General features: G+C 37.3%; 1 non-coding gene across 1 annotated transcript; it reads right to left on the minus strand.

Moving 5' to 3' along the window:
- Nucleotides 1–3486: 3486 nt before the first annotated feature.
- On the minus strand, nt 3487–3593 carry LOC121231141 (small nucleolar RNA R71). Its single transcript, XR_005929209.1, has one exon. It is a non-coding gene; the product is annotated as a small nucleolar RNA R71 (small nucleolar RNA).
- Between the last annotated feature and the right edge of the window lie 11025 nt (nt 3594–14618).

Genomic DNA, 14618 nt, shown 5'->3' on the forward strand with positions numbered 1-14618 from the left:
TTAAACAACAATAACATTAAGTTAGCCAGAAAACAATGACCTCTAATTGTCAAAGGAAAAGTTCTACACACTTGGTCAACTAACACATGTTTGTCTAATGGGTGTCTAACAGGTTGGACACTTTTACTACAAATTTAGTGAACTCGAATAGCATGTTCATACAAGGTATCAATTTCACACAAATATAAGAATGGGTAGACCCTGGGTCAATCAAAACAACGACAGATATATCATGGATGGAAAAGGTACCCGTAATCACATCGGGAGACTCTAATTCCTCTCAGGCACGTATGGCATAAGTCCTCATAGGTGCTCTACCGTCAGACCTCACAGCAAGATCTCTGGGTGCACCTCTAATGCTAGCCCCACTTCTTGAGTTCTTCTATGGTCTACCCCTCGAAGGAGCATTACCCGATCTCATAACTTAATCTCTATTTTTCTTGCCTATCTCGGGACAACTACAGATAAAATGGTCAAGTGACCCACATTTGAAATAGCCTCTTTCACTTCCTCGGCATTCACCAAAATGATTTCTTTCGAACTATGGACACTCTGGGCGAGCACTACCAACACTCGCGATGAAAGTGGTTTGGGCTTTAGTCACTTTATACTGCTTATTCTTAATCTTGCTCAAAGACCCCACTGACGCGCTTGATCGAGTAGGAAACTCTCTTGATCTCTTGGATAAGTTTTGATGTGACTTCCCCATCTGCCTCTTCTTTGAGTCATGGGACTCAATGTATGCTCTTCTCTTTTCCTTGGCCAATTCTTCAGCCTTGCAAGCTCTCTCAACAAGTACCATAAATTCTCTTAACTCTAAGATGCCAACCAATAGTCTGATGTCTTCATTCAGTCCATCTTTAAACCTTTTACACATCGTGGCTTCTGTGGATATGCACTCCCGCGCATATTTGCTGAGCCTAACAAATTTGCGCTCATACTCTGTCACTTTCATACAACCTTGCTTCAGTTCGAGAAATTCCTTTTTCTTTTGATCGATAAACCATTGGCTAATGTACTTCTTTTGGAATTCTTCCTAGAAGAATCCCCAAGTTACTCTCTCCCTCGGTACAACGGACACGAGAATATTCCACCACTGGTAAGCTAAATTTCACAGTAGTGACATGACACACTTCATGCACTCCTTGGGGGTGCATGATAGCTCATCAAATACCCTAATGGTATTTCCCAACCAAAACTCTACTCTCTCCTGGTCATCATCAATGTTTGCTCAAGATTCCTCGGCCTCATGCTTACAGATTCTGTCTACTGGAGGTTTCTCCCTCCTAATCATGTCTACTCTATGAGGAGCCATAGGGCCAGGCTGAGGAATTGGAGGAGGTGGGGGAGGTGGAGTGTTCGGATTTGTATGAACGAACTCCGAGTACCATGCTGATAAATCGTAATTTATACATATTTCTATCCCATGCTTAGCACACTTTATGGACGATTTTCCTTAAAATTGGTAAGTTCGATGCTCCTAATGCCTTAATTTCATGTTTTATACTGAGGTGAGCATAAGAGAGTGAAAGGAACAAGAAATGGGCCTAAAACGGAGAAAATGGGCCAACATATGAAATCAACATGGCCTGGATGTCCTTACACGGGCAGACCACACGGCCGTGTCAATTTAGTAGAATTGAAGCACGAATCACATGGGTGACCACATGTCTGTGCCTATTTAACAGGCTTGACCACGGCCTTAAGTAATCGCACATGGGCGTGTCACACGGGCTTGTTCCTACCGAGCCCAAGTTTAATCCAATTCGGAAATGGTCAATTTTGAGGGTTCTTAGGCATTCTAAAGCCTATAAATACACCCTAGAGGAGGAGGAAAAAAACACACAGAGGAGGAAGTAGGGAACTGCTCAAGGAAAGCTGATTGATCCATCTCAAAACCCGGATTCATCATCAAGATTGAAGATCTCCCTCCAAGTTCCTTCAGGAGTTTTGGGTTTTCTTATGTTTTGTTATCTTTATGCTTTTGAGATGTTTTCTTCCATAAGTATGAACTAAACCCCCTAAATACCTAAGGGGAATGAAACCTAAGACAGATCTTGTTATTATTATTTGAATTGTATGATAAATATTTGACTTGTTCTTACTTATGTGTTCTTAATTCTTGTTTTGATATTCCAAGATATTGATTCAAGTTAAGCTCTTATTCAGAGGACGAATAGACCCTGTCTAAGAGCAAATTTGTCATAATTAAGCAGAGTTGGTTGCGAGCCTAGAGATAAGGTGACAAGATATTTTTGGATTAGGGTGAAACCTAATAAGGGGATCCATAGATCGAGTTAATGCAACCTTAGGGAGTTAATTAGAAAGAGATTTCAATTATTCAACTGAGGGTTAGATGTTGTTAGTCTCGAGAGAGATAATAATATAACTTAGGGATTTCTATGTATCAAGTCAAATGAATAAATCGTCTTATTCAGAGTCAAATAACAAGTGAAGTCTAGGTGGATTTTTCCTTAAGTATTGTCTCAATCAATTGAGTTTTCCAAAAGTAATTCCTCAATTCTATTTTCTGTGAATTCTTAGTTTAGTTAATTAGTTAGTTAAAACAAACCCCATTATTCTTAGGCTAGATAAGAAAAAGACAGATATTACTAGTACTTTTAGTTCTTTTGGGTTCGACAATCTGGTCTTGCTAAAGCTATACTACTGTCTGATAGGTACACTTGCCTTCATCGTGATAATAGCTAGTTTCAAGAACGATTCATTATAAATATTTAAAACCTGTCACGAATATCACATATCAAGTTTTTGGCATCGTTGCCAGGGAACTAGGATATTAGGAACACTCGATTTTTATTACTTTAGCCATTTACTTTTACTGCAATTTAAATTTTATTCTAATTTTTATTACTGATTCTTCTTTTTCCCTTTTTCTGGTAGGTTCTTATAGTTTATGACTAGAAGAAACCCGTCAGGACCATTACTATTTGACAGTGAGATCGACTGCACAATTCGCAGAAACCAAAGAGAGACAAGACGAAGCTTAAGATATACAGAGAACGAGCAAGAGGACGATATTCAAACCACAACCGAGGAGATGGCTGAAAACCAAGAAAATTCGCTACCTCCTGCAACTGCTATTAATCAAAATCCTGCTCCGTGCACTATGTATGATTATGCTAAACCTAATTCAATAGGAACTGAGTCAAGTATAGTTAGACCTGCTATTGCTGCAAATAATTTTTAACTGAAACCTAACACAATTCAAATGATACAACAGTTTGTTCAGTTTGATGGTTTGCAGGACGATGATCCCAATGCTCACTTGGCAAATTTCCTAGAATTGTGCGATACCTTTAAAATTAATGGCGTTTCTGATGACACCATTCGCCTTCGGTTGTTTCTCTTTTCGTTAAGAAATAAAGCTAAATAATGGTTGAACTCGTTACCATGAGGGTGAATCACTACTTGGGAACAAATGACCAAAAAATTTTATTAAAATATTTTCCACCGGCTAAAACAACCAAATTACGTAATGATATCTCTTCTTTTGTGCAGATGGATTTAGAAACACTCTACGATGCATGGGAGATATAAAAAGACCTTTTGAGAAGGTGCCCTCACCATGGGTTACCGCTTTGGCTACAGGTTCAAACGTTCCATAATGGCTTGAATCCTTCAACTTGGTAGATGATTGATGCAGCCGCTGGAGGAACTATCGATAATAAGACACCTAAGGCGGCTTACAAATTTATTGAGGAGATGTCACTGAATAACTATCAGTGGCAAGTTATACGAACAAAGCCGACGAAAGCAGCTGGTGTTTTCAACTTCAACGCGGTTACTATGCTATCTAACCAAGTAAAACTCTTAAATAAAAAGATTGGCAGTTTGTGTGGTTCTACTCAGGTACATCCAGTGATGAGGTGCGATTTGAATGGAGGAGGAGCATGTACATAATATCAACCCTTCAACCCTAGCATCGAGGAGAAACAAGTCCAATATATAGGTAACAATAACTCTAGATCCCAAAATAACCCATACAGTAATACTTACAATGCATGTAACACCCCGAACCCGGCCCAAACATTATGGCCGAATCAGACGTGCCACATTGGAGTTGAAAACCCACGTTCCGTCTTAGTGTTTTAAAAACCATATATTTTGTTGAGTTAACAAAGTGTATGGAAGCTGAGCACCAGGTAGGTATCCGAGACAGAGGAGGTGAGCCATGAAGGCTGCTTAAGTACCAAGCTCTTTAATTGGATCCAATCCTAGACATGCCCACAACCAAAGCCACACTTTGTTATATCAAGTTTAAATTTGTTTAAGAGGACGTCTTTGATAAATCGATTAATCGTGGCGTTGAGCTATTTTGAAAACAAGTATCATTTTGAAAACACGTTCTAAGTCTAGCCCATTTGAATAATTATCAACCAGGTTTAAAGTTATTAAAATTGAAATAATCCCGAAAAGAAATAAAAGGAAAGTTAAAATGGTCTTATTACAACCCAAAAATAAATAATAATTAAAGGAAATTTAATGAAAACCAACGCTTATTTAAAATTCCAAAGGCGATCACCGTGGCTACTCTAAATCCCCTCCGACCCAAGTCCCCACATCAAGGCTCACCTGCAAGGTTAAGGAAAGGGGGGTGAGTTTGGAAACTCAGTGTGCAACAAGCCCCTTTCAGAGCCCAAAACAATAACAGCCTGTTAGGCCTAAGCCCAAATCCAATCTCAACATGTACTGGGCCATAGCCCTTTTCATATTTCATATTACTGGGCCGAAGCTTTTACTGTAAACGGTATGGCCCATAGTCCCATTTCAATATCACATGTAATGTCAATGAGAGAATGCAAGCCCATTTGGGGAGACTACTCAACCCACCATCCGCTACTCTCCACCCGTACCAACCAACACACCATGTGGAGATTAACTCGACCCACCCCGCCATAACTCTCCACTGGCAGCATAGCTGCTTTATCATATAACTAGAGGCCTAGCCTCTTTTAATAACTGGGGAAAAAACCCTTTTAATAACTGGGGCATAAGCCCTTTAATAACTGGGGCATAAGCCCTTTTTCACTTCCTCCATTCATATAAAAACCCCAACCCAATGCATTTGTGATTAGATCATGTGCATATCATACATATCATGTGCATATCATACATGTCATGTGCATATCATACATACCATGTTTATCAAAATCCCATGTATTAACTTCATACATAAACCCTAGGGGTATAATGGTCATTTTTACTTAGGGGCAAAAACGGTCTTTTTCATATTATAAGGGTAATATCTTAATTTTACCAAAATTTAGGGATTTTTCCATGTTCATCATCAATTACTAACTATTCATTTGTTTAAACAGCGTTTCTGGCCCACTGTTAGCGAAACCGAGTTATTGGGCCTAAAACCCCTAATGGGCCCTACTTAGCCAATTTTGTCATCTAGGCCCATTTAGCCCATATCCATAACAGTATTAACAGTCTTAACATGCAATTTAACAGATTTTCGTTTTCTACCAATTTTTCCCAAATGGGTCCGAAAGCCTATTGGGCCCTATTGCAGTCCCTCGAGGCCCAACTTACCGTGAATGCCAAAAATCACGATCTTACCGTTTCCAATGTTCCTGATCATCATCTCAACGAATCTAACTAACTAATGAGCGTTCGCTTGCTCACAAGTCCTCGAAATGCCAGAATTTCGGCATTTCAGCTTTTCGGCTTTTATCGCTTTAAGCTATGAAAAAGGGTTTGTTACACACCTGTTTGGCGATATTCCTCGACGAGATCTCCTACACGATTTCTCCTATATCCATCGTTAATAATCAGCTTCCCATAATTGAACCAAACTGTGACAGCCCAAAATTGACCCTAGTCGGGAAGTGGTTTCGGGACCGCTAAACCGAGTTATAAAAATAATTAGCTGTCATATTTGATGCTTATTATATGTATATATGCATGTGTGAAAATTTCATATTTGAATTTTGTTTAATTGTAGGTGAATTTTAGTAAATAGGACTTATGTGAGAAAATTTTGAAATGTGATAGGTCAAAGCATAAGGATCTATTAGTGCATGAAATAAAAAGGGGGGACTTGCATGTCAATTTCCCCCCCTAATTAGTAGTGGCCGGCCATGACAAGTATGGTAGACCAAGTGTGATGGGCAAGAACATGTCATAAACATGTTGAGTTAGTGTTTCATGGGAAGTATGATAAAATAAGGAGCATGGGAATAAAATAATGAAAGGGAATATGATGAAAACAAAAAAAAAGTGTGTGGTTGTTCCCCCATTTTGCCGAAACTAGAAAGAAAAACAAAAAAAAAAGTGTTCATCCTTTGGTTCATCCTTGGCCGAAAATTTTAAGGAGGAAGGAGGAAGAAATGTTGAAGAGGTTCGGCCATGCATGTAACTAGGCTAAGGTATGTTTGATGATGTTCCATGAGATGCATGCATGTTTTAGTTGTTAGCTTGAGTTCTACCTAGCCCATGGTCTAAATCTTGCTATGTGATGGAAATGACACTCGGCCATGGATGCATCATTCTTGCTTGGTGTTGATGTTGTGTTGGTGAGATACCAAGTTATTTTTGTGACCAAGTTGAGATTTGAATTTTTGGAATGAGTAAGGTTTTCGGCTATGGTAAATACAAGGGTGATGGATGTTGTGTCATGCTAAATCTAGATGAACAATGTTAGTGCTTATATCTCGATATTCATGAGTTTCTTTCTTGGTTTTACCTCAAACCCATGAAGTATTTTAATTGGTGTTGTTAGAAGTTTCGGTCATGGGATTATAAGCTTGTTAGTTTTGATGATGAAATTTATGCCTTGCAAGGGTAAATGGTGTCTTGATGCATTCGGCCATGGTAGAAAGTAGAAGTGAAATGGTAGTAAGATAACATGCAAAATTGTTAGTATTTGATTTCTAGTGTATACATGCGTATTAGCCGAGTTTTGAATTTGAAACGAAACGGTATATAACCAATACAAGTAACCATACTTGTGGGAAGTATTAAGCATATAATTGGCCTCAACATATACATGCATACTCGGCCACATGAGAAGATTTGTGCTGCATGCATTCGGTTAGAGGCAAGCATATTGATGCCTATATCTTGGTTAGGACAATCGGCTAAAAGGGAGTGTGGGTTAATATGTTGAGTTGATGCATGATTTCACATGTATGTGACTTTAATGTCTAATGTATAAATATGGGCTAAGTGCCTTGTGTTCCTCTTTTCGATGCTCAAATGATTAAATCAATTTATTTGTTTAATTAAGCTCAAGAGCAAAGGGGAACTAAATCCGATAAAGGGAAGGAAAAAGTGGTCGAATAGCCATCGGAATCGTTCGACAACATCCGAGGTAAGTTCTTGAGTAATAGAGCTTAAATTATGATTTGATTAGATCATGTTTTAAGCAAATCAAAATCATGCTCTTTGTGTGTGGCTATTGAGCCGAAATTGCAAGAATGATAAGTGTCTTGTGTTTGAGTTTTGCTAACGAAAATGAAATACGAATGTGCCATGATTTATTGTTAAATGTGCATGGTTATTTGAATGATGTCTGGGCTAAGTCCCGAAGGCTTTGTGCTAAGTGACCATATCCGGACTAAGATCCGAAGGCATTTGTGCGAGTTACTAATTCCGGGCTAAGCCCGAAGGCATTGGTGCGAGTTACTAAATCCGGGTTAAGTCCCGAAGGCATTTGTGCGAGTTACTATAACCGGGCTAAGTCCCGAAGGCATTTGTGTGAGTTACTATAACCGGGCTATGTCCCGAAGGCATTTGAACGAGTAGCTATATCCGGTTAAATTCCGAAGGTACGTGATTTGGGAATGAATGATCTTGCTGTAAAAATTTCAGTTAATACGCTTGTAACATCCCAACATTGAGGTATGTTTCGTATGTGCTTTGAATTAGTTGAGCCCTTACAAATAAGTATTCGCTCAATTGATAAATGAGCTACCGGCCTTTGGCTAAGTTGATCTTTTGTGTATGAACATAAGGGTTGGTAATGTGAAGTAAGTATGATATCGAAAATTTGTGCATATGAAATTATCCGTTTAGCTATATGAATGCTATACTTTTGTTGTGCTGGAATCCCTTGCTCAAAACTTACTAAGCATAAATTGCTTACTCCGTTTATTTGATTCTCTGTTTTATAGATTTTGGTTCTTCAGCTATCGGACTCGGGATTTTGAAGTCGAAGTCGCCCACACTATCAAAGCCCCCTTTTGGTACAATTTTGGTTGAACTTCGAAATGGCATGTATAGGACTACCCTTTTTGTTGTGGGTCATGGACCCTTTGGATTTGTATAATTTTGGATAGCCATGTGAAAATGGCTTATATATGTTTGAGCATAATGTTATAATCATTTGGTATGGATATGTTTATTGAGAGGTGTGGATATGCTTAACAAGGATTGGCCATGGGAATGGTTAATCACTATCATAATTTGTACTATTTATGCTAAAAGGGCTAGTTGAATCATGGAAACTATGAAATAGGTAAAGTCTACCTTAAAGGCAGATGCTGACAGCAGCAGTTATGTAGATTTGGAAAATCACTAAAAATAGCAGGAATGAAATTAAATAGTGAATAAATTATTTAAACGAACCTTGATGAATCTATTTTCATAGGAAAGTAACGAAACGATAATATGGACAGTATGTTAAGAGATATTCAGGTTCTCGTGAGACAGGGCCAGAACAGTTTCTGGATTCCCTGTTCCGACTTTGGAAATTCATTATAAATTAACCAGAGATAATTAGGAGTCATTCCATATATGTATAGATTCCTCTCTGAGTCTAGTTTCTATAGAAACAAACGGCATCAGTATTGAAGCTCTGTGCAGGGAGATATCCTAGTCGTAATGCACAAAGGTCAGTGTACTCAATCCCTGTAACATGGGATACTTTGACTAATAAACTGTACTAATTGGTCCGACCAAAAATTATAGAAAAAAATATGTAGATGGGAATATGAGTCTAGTTTCAGGGAAAAATCACGAAACTGACTTTCGAGTTGTGAAACTCAAGATATGATTTTTAAGGTGACAGTGATGCAGTTAGCCAACTGCCTGGAAATTTTTAAAATGGACCGCGATCGTAAGCGAATTTAGTCTGTGAACCCCTCATGTCCGACTCTGGCAACGGTCTCAGGTACGGGGTGTTACACAAACCAAAAATCATCTAATATTAATACTTACACATTCGGCCACCATCCATAATAGCCTTAGGAATCTTACCTTGCCGCGATTGATGACTAGGTCTAGCCACTCCGGTGATCCAAGCTACTACAAGTCGACACTACACCTTGCTGCTCCTCCACTAAATAAACCACAAAAATATTAAAAGAAGACCCCATAAGGCCTATACCTATATTCAGTCACCTCCCTAAACTAGAGGGGTTTCGGCTTTTGGCCAAAAATTACTCTAGGAATCGTTTAGAGTTCGAGCACTTACCACAGTCTTTCTGTAACGCCCCCACGCCCGAAACCCTCGCCGGAGTTGAGCTTGAGGGGTTACCGAACATAATTTATCAAATTAAGAACTTCAAATTATTTGTTTCTACATTCACAGCTTTCTAGCTACCCGCATCACAGTTACAAGAAAAATCATATCTCAAGTTACGAAACTCAAAATAAAGATCCGTAAATTTTCCCTAAATCTAGACTCATATATATTTACAAATTTTTTTCTAGAATTTTTGGTTGGGCCAATTAGTACAGTTTATTAGTTAAAGTCTCCCCTGTTTCAGGGTTTGACTGCTCTGACCTCTGTGTATTACAAATCAGATATCCCTCTATACAGAATTTCAATGACAACAAGGTTTGTTTCTATTAAAACTAGACTCAACAAGGAATCTGTAAATATAAATAATGACTTATAATTAATTTTGTACAATTTATTATGAATTTTTAAAGTCAGAACAGAGGATCCAGAAATCACTCTGGCCCTGTTTCACAAGGTTTCAAATATCTCATAAAGTATAATTTATATGCCTGTTTCTTTTTAATCCATATGAAAATAGACTCATTAAGCTTCAATTTCATAACTTGCACATCATTTAATTCCATTTATACTATTTTTAGTGATTTTTAAAATTCATGTCATTGCTGCAACAATATTCTGTTTTAAGGCAAATTTCATCTTTTCATGAGTTGTTATGAACTAGATAACCTATTAAACTTCCATGATATCAAACATGATCTAAATTTAACCATCACCATGACTTATCAATATCAAACATTTTCTCAACCAATCATGGCCATATCATAAAATTATTTACACAAAATAAGTATATTACTATACATGACATACTTAAGTTTTACAAGCCATTTACCCAGATGAAAGTCCTTTGGAAAATGTGATCGATCCTTCGACCCATCCCGATTCCCGAGCTGGCTTGTTCAAAACTACAGTAAATAAAGAGGAGGGAGTAAGTATAAATGCTTAGTAAGTTCATATGTAAATAACAAGTAACATAACAATACAAATATACCAAACAACTTTAGCATGGTATCACCAAAACATATATCACATTTCTAAACATCATTCATCATCTTACCACCTTATCGTTGTTTTATCTATTTTCAACCCAAGGGTTAAGAACATACCTGTCCAAAGTGTCCATTTCACAACACTTACCAAAACTTCGCTTGCATCTTAAGTGTTCTTCCATTTCACTAGAAATTTCACCCGTTGAACACATCGGAATACAACTCGGATACACGGATAATTTACACATAAGTGCCTCATATGTAATCAAGAAATCATGTAACCCGCCCCTAAGTGAACTCAGACTCAACTCAACGACCTCGAGCGTTCGCATCCATAAGTGAACTCGGACTCAACTCAACGAGTTCGGATGCCTAGTTACATTTCACGAACTCGGACTCAACTCAACGAGTTCGGACATTAGCATCCATAAGTGAACTCGGACTCAACTCAACGAGTTCGGATGCCCAACCATCCTAGTGACATGTCACTTGTATCCTAAACTATTCCTAAGGTTCAAATGGGCTTTTTCCCTCGATCTCACATTTGCCGTCTTCCATGGAATATCGGAACCCATATTTGGTAGCAATTCATATTTATCAAGTAGTAAACATAATTTGCATATTACTCAATATTAACCACAAATCATAATATTTCACGATTAAAAATCAGCATATCATATAATTAACATTAATAACTTAAAAATAACATTTATCTACATTATTTATACATGAACTTACCTTGGTGCCAAAATATAAAGATTTTGAAATTTAGTCCACAATCTTTTCTTTTCCTCGATTGCGACTTGAATCTCGTTTCTCTTGATCAATAATACCAAATAAATCTTATTCAATACATACATTCATCAAAATAGCATTTAATATGAACTTTGGAAAAATTACACTTTTGCCCCTAGGCTCGGGAATTAAACTTTATTCCTTATTCTTATGTTTTATAACATGCTGATCATTTTCCCTTCTATGGCAACATCAAATTCGTACTCTAACATATACTTGTGACTATTAGGTATTTTTGCCGATTAAGCCCTTTTACTCGTTTTCACTCAAAACCGAGTAGCACAAGTTGTCTAACATAATTTAAAACCTCATATTCTATCATAAAACATCAAAATACACAAATTTCACCTATGGGTATTTTTCCAAATATAAACCCTAGGTTGAATTATTGCAAACATAAGCTTAATCGAGCTACCGGGATTCCAAAAACGTAAAGAACATTAAAAACGGGGCTTGGAATCACTTACTATGGAGCTTGGAAGCTTGAAACAAACCCTAACTATGGAGAACCCTTGAAATTTCGGCCTAATGAAGAAGATGGACAAAAATTGGCTTTTAATTTTGTTTTTAATTCATTTTAATAACTAAATGACCAAAATGCCCTTACTACTAAACTTTCCAAAAATTCCATCCATGTCCAATTTTTGTCCATAGACTTAGAAATTGGTCAAATTGCTATTTAAGACCTCCTAATTAATATTTCAATGCAATTTCATACTAAAAACTTCTAGAATGCAAATTTTGCAACTTATTCGATTTAGTCCCTACTTTCAATTTAAACACTTTAGGCATAGAATTTCATCACGAAATTTTCACACAATCATGCAATCATATCATATTCATCAAAATAATTATAAAATATTTATTTCTATCTCGGATTTGCGGTTACGAAACCACTATTCCGATTAAGCCCTAATTCAGGATATTACAACTCTCCCCCCTTTTAAGGATTTTCGTCCTCTAAAATCTTACTGGTAAACAGGTGTGGGTATTGGTTTTTCATAGTTTCTTCAGGTTCCCATGTAGTCTCTTCTACCCCATGCTTTTGCCACAACACTTTCACAAGTGCAACACTTTTATTTCTTAGTTGTTTGACTTCTTGAGCTAAAATCTTAATCGGTTCTTCTTCATAAGTCATATTCGGTCGTAGTTCAACTTCTGTCGATGAAATTATATGTGAAGGATCCGAACGATACCGACGTAACATAGATACGTGAAACACATCATGAATCTTCTCTAATTCAGGTGGTAGCGCTAGCCGATATGCTACCGGTCCAACATTTTCAATTATTTGATACGGTCCAATAAAACGCGGACTTAACTTGCCCTTTCGTCCAAATCTAAGGACTTTCTTCCATGGAGACACTTTCAAAAATACCTTATCACCAACTTGAAACTCCATTTCTTTTCGTTTCAAATCCGCATAAGATTTCTGTCTATCTGAAGCAGCTTTCAAACAATCTCAAATCACTTTCACATTTTCTTCGGTTTCTTTTATTAAATCAACTCCATAAATCTGATTTTCCTTGAGTTCAGTCCAATACAATGGCGTCCGACATTTACGACCATATAATGCTTCATAAGGTGCCATCTTCAAACTCGTCTGATAACTATTATTATAAGCAAATTCTACCAATGGTAAGTACCTTACCCAACTATCGTGAAATTCCAATACGCAACATCTGAGCATGTCTTCAAGAATCTGAATTACTCTCTCTAATTGTCCATCAGTTTGTGGATGAAAGACAGTGCTGAAATTTAACTTTGTACCTAACGCCTTTTGCAACTTTTGCCAAAATCGTGAGGTAAACCTCGAATCTCTATCCAAAATGATTGACAAAGGTATCCCATGAATCTAACAATCTCTCGGATATACAATTCAGCCAACTTATTAAGAGAATAATCTGTACTTACCGGAATAAAATGAGCCGATTTAGTTAGTCTGTCAACTATTGCCCAGATGGCATTTTTCTTCCCTAGAGTTAATGGCAACCCTGATATAAAATCCATAGTAATCCGATCCCATTTCCATTCAGGAACCATAATAGGCTGAAGTAATCCCGAAGGTACTTGGTGTTCAGCTTTCACTTGTTGACAAACTAAGCACTTTGATATAAACTCAGAAATATCTTTTTTCATTCCACTCCACCAGTTCATTTTCTTTAAGTCATTATACATCTTCGTACTGCCCGGATGAACCGCCAAACAACCATTATGTGCTTCATGCAAAATCTTTTGAATCAACTCATCATTTTTTGGTACACAAATCTGATTTTTAAACATCAAACAACCATCAAAACTGATTCTAAAATCTGATCCCATATCAGCTTCACACTGTTTTCTCTTAGCTAGCAAATCTTGATCATTTTTTTGAGCTTCAAAAATCTCTTGTAAAAACATCGGTCTTGCTCTTAACTCTGCTAGAATCGAACCGTCATCTAACATTTTCAACTGAGTGTTCATAACTCTCAAAGCAAACAACAACTTTCTGCTTAAAGCATCGGCAACCACATTCGCTTTTCCCGGATGATAATCAATAACAAGCTCGTAATCTTTCAATAACTCTAACCATCTTCGCTGTCTCAAATTCAAGTCTTTTGTGACATGAAGTATTTAAGACTTTTGTGATCGGTATATACTCGGCACTTTTCACCATACAAATAATGTCGCCAAATCTTCAAAGCAAACACCACTGCAGCCAATTCCAAATCGTGAGTAGGATAATTCCTCTCATGAGGTTTTAACTGCCTTGAAGCATAAGCCACCATTTTTCCTTCTTGCATGAGTACACACCCCAAACCATTTAGAGAAGCATCACTATACACCACAAATTCTTTACCTGATTCGGGTTGTATCAACACTGGTGCTTCAGTTAATAACGTTTTCAATTCTTCGAAACTCTGTTGACATTCTTCCGTCCATTCAAATTTAACATCCTTTCGGAGTAGTCTAGTCATAGGAGCAGCAATTATAGAAAATCCATTTACAAACCGCCTATAATACCCAGCTAGCCCTAAGAAACTCCTAACTTCAGTTACATTTTTTGGTGGTTTCCAATCAACAATGGCTGAAATTTTACTAGGATCAACTCGTATACCATCACCTGAAACAATATGACCCAAAAATCCAACTTCCCGGAGCCAAAATTCACTTTTACTAAACTTAGCATACAGCTGCTTATCTCTCAAAGTTTGCAAAACTATCCTCAAATGCTCAGCATGCTCTGTCTCATCTTTTGAATAAATTAAAATATCATCTATAAACACCACAACAAATCTGTCCAGGTATGGCCGAAATATGCGATTCATTAAGTCCATAAACACAGCAGGAGCATTTGTCAACCC

This window comes from Gossypium hirsutum, chromosome A06, assembly GCF_007990345.1.
Source record: "Gossypium hirsutum isolate 1008001.06 chromosome A06, Gossypium_hirsutum_v2.1, whole genome shotgun sequence".
NCBI classification, from domain to species: Eukaryota; Viridiplantae; Streptophyta; class Magnoliopsida; order Malvales; family Malvaceae; genus Gossypium; species Gossypium hirsutum.